This window comes from Spermophilus citellus, assembly GCF_964194105.1.
Source record: "Spermophilus citellus genome assembly, chromosome: 14".
In the NCBI taxonomy this organism is placed as follows: Eukaryota; Metazoa; Chordata; class Mammalia; order Rodentia; family Sciuridae; genus Spermophilus; species Spermophilus citellus.
Genome location: NC_138194.1, coordinates 26,994,317 through 26,998,006, shown reverse-complemented (window position 1 = coordinate 26,998,006; position 3,690 = coordinate 26,994,317).

Here is a 3,690-nt window from a genome sequence, read left to right as displayed (position 1 = left end):
CAGTCTGTCTTCTCTATACATGGTTGCTGTATCTGTGGATCAACCAACTGCAGATTGAAAAATACATACTGCCAATGTCTTGGCTGGGCACAGAATCACGAGCCACCACACAGCTTTGTAGATTCAAACAGCAATTCTTTATTCCTGAACTCACACCGGCTTCCACACACGCTCTGGGGCAATCCCAGTTCTCCTCCGCCCCATTCACCTACTCCACGAGGCTTTTTTTCCAATCTCCTTTGAATCTCACAAGAACTCAACGGGAACAAGCAGCAGGAACACCCTAATCCCGGCAGCAATAATCTTCAACCTCCAACTTCCCTAAAACCCCTATTGTCTTAAACCCGGAACGCCCTAAACCCAAGGACCGGGATACTTCCTCAAACCTGATCAGCTCTAAACCCGGATCCGCCTTCCTTGAGCAAGGTCACCTTACATGCAATGTCAACAGCGAAATCCATTTAACATGGGGTACGCGGGCTGGGGATGTGGCTCAAGCGGTAGCGCGCTCACCTGGCGTGTGTGCGGCCCGGGTTTGATCCTCAGCACCACATACAAACAAAGATGTTGTGTCTGCCGAGAACTAAGAAAAAATAAATAAAATATTAAAATTCTCTCTCTGTCCCCCTCTCTCTCACTCTCTCTAAAAAAAAACAAACAAACAAACAAACAAAAAAACATGGGGTACGCTAGCAAGGAAATTTCGATGCGTCATTTCTACTTGGCAATGGCCCTCAGCAACATACATATTAAATTGTGGTTTTACTAAACACATACAGACTTTTTATTTCTTCTCTTTATTCCCTAAACAATACAGTCTGTTTGCATAACAGTTGTATTATGTCTAATATTGTATCATCTAAAAATGATTTAAAGCTTAGAAGAGGGCATAGCTTATATACAAATACTATGCCATTTTATATAAAGGTCTTAACCACCTGTGATTTTGATATCTGTGGAGGTTCTGGAACAAATCTTCAGAGAATACTGAGGGACAACTATATACATGAGAAAAGGAGATAGAATTTAAATTGATAGAATTGTATTGTCCGACTCTTAGAATTTTTTACAATTGTAAAACTTTACTTAAATCATTTAAAGTAGTACATTTTCCTTTCTTCTTTTCTTTGTTAAATACCTCCCTCCTAAATTTGTTTTGCGCTTGGGATATATGGGGTCTGCATTTGTCTCCTTATATGAAACAGTTCTGTTCAATAGGCACAAGGCAAGAACCTATTGAACATACGTGTTTGAACATATGGAACATATGAGTTTGAACCCAGATCTAGCCGTGTGAACCACCTATCTGTGTGCTAAATAAAGAAAACAACCACTGTGGAAAGTGAGTGCAATAGGAAGATAGGCACACTTTCAAAAGTGTGTACCACAAAGACAGTTGTGTCTTTAATGCATGAGATCATAGATAAATAGATAAGTAATAGATGAAAAGATACATGGGTAATTTTGGATTTCCCAATAGTTTTCATTGACAAACTATTTTTACTTTCTTTTCAACTCTAGTACTATTCAGTTTTTGCTAATTCCAAATAAAACGTCTTTGCTTGGCTAGTTTGGTGATAGCATAGGATCATTCTAGCAGGAAGTTAGTCTTTAGCCATAGGAGGTAAGATTCTGTTTGTCATCTTCCTTTTGGAGAAGTCATCCCTAGATACATGGAGGTTCCAGAAGGGCTGATTATTTTTCAAAAACATGGTACTTTCCAGTAAGAATTTGTACATAGGCAGGGCACCGTGGTGCAGGCTTGTAATCCCAGCAGCTCAGGAGTAACCCCCTCCCCCCACACACACAAAAAAAAGAATTTACAAACAGACTTAAAGGATACAAGATTTGATAATCTTGAAACTCAAAGTTGAAGTGATACCATTGGCCAAAGGGAAGCTTTTCTTTTGCTCTTCATATCATACTTCTCCAAAGAGTTGTGCATTTTAAGGCTGTGGGAAACTTCTGGTGACCAAATCTCCTTTGGGGTCAGGGTGTCTTGAAAGAACTAGGAGCCCTCTTCTACTGTGAGCTGATGAAGGGAAGGTCTGACGTGCCCTTTAGAGTGCTGAGGTGTGATCTTGAAGTTGAACTATGGAAAACAGTTTGTTAGGTTAAGACAGTGAATTCACTTGGGAAATTCACTGCCTAGTCCTTGTTCTCCTATCCCACCTCCAATACCCAATGAGAAAGGGGAATGTCCCCACTTTCTTTGCCGATCTTCACCTTAGTGACAGTCCTGGATCCTTGCCTTTGCCCCAGGGCCTCTTTCACCCAGCTGAATCTGGCAGTAATTCTTGGACTGGCACACTCACACAAGAAATTGTGGTGACTGAGTTTCTCTACAGAGGTTAAATTCTGGGCTTTAGAGTAAAGAAGGACAGTGTGATGGCTTCCAGGATTAATGTAGGGGAGAGAAACACCATCACCCTCCAGGACCAGGAATGAGGACTGGGTAAGGACAGTGTTTTGTCTTGTCAGGTAATAACACGGTATACAGTTAGTACCTATAAGATGCAGTTTAGGGGCAGCCTGCCACTCCAATTGAGGAAGACTGAAAGTTACAAAATGCACAGCCAATTCTATGCATGCACCTGAAATCATTAATATTTTAGGGCCTGGTCTTATTCTAACTGGATTATTTCACAACTTTATATGAATCACTCAAACAAACAAAATACAGATAAAATTACCATAGCTTTTCTCATTTAAAAAAAAAAAAAGATGTGTCAGACAATAAATTCTAAACACATTATTAATTATCCAGATGAACACTGGCACTAAATAAGCATGCCCCTTCCTATTACTGAATGTAAATGACCCAGAGCTCAGACTTAGGTCACGGGGGAGGCTTTAGAAGCATTAAAACAAGGCAGTGTGCGCCTCTAGGCAGTTAGTGCTCAGGGTGAGTCTTCAGGGCTCTCCTTGGGCAGCTGGGCTGCGGGAGGACTAGCTCTGAGTGGGCGGGGCCGAGCGCGATGGGCGGGCCTTGGGCGGGAGCCAGAGCCCAGCTCTCAGCCAGCTGGTACCCAGCGCCTGGCCTCATCCTACCTGCTTCCAATCTCTTTAAACTGCCTCCAGTAGTGGGAGCCCCGCACTGAGCAGTAGAGACGGGGACCGTGTTTGGCAAAACGCGCTCTACTCAGAGCGTCAGAGGGGTCCAAGAGCCAGTGACGCCGGGCGACAGGTGCACACAGACCCCGAAGGCTGAGCCAGACCAGGGAACGCGCGGTTCCACAGCGACTACTTCGTTTGCCACTGGGAACAAGAGGTGAGCTTTGGGCTTAGGAGGCGCAGTCCCAGCTAGGACTCTGTGCTCTGGGAGGGAGGGGGGGGGTCCCTTGTCCTTGGAACTCAGATCAGCAGTCTGCGGACAGTTCTATCGGGGGACAGTACCTAGGAATTGGCGGGGGGTCATCTTAGAAGCGAGTTCTCTCCACCCCTGCGGGTCACCAAGCCGGGCGTCAGCTGACTGGGAAGGCAGCGAGGTCTGTCCTCCCCATCCCGCCCCCCGGGGGAATGTGCGACGGGTTGAGCATCCTTGGGGCTGCTGGTCTCCTGCGCTGCCAGCCTCTGAGCGCTGGCCCCCGCGCGGGCAAAGTTTGCCTCTCCGGGTCCAACGTGTCCTCTCGCTTCCACAGCCGCGCAGGTGCCCACCTTTCCTCGACCTCCAGCTGCAGCCGCCCCGCA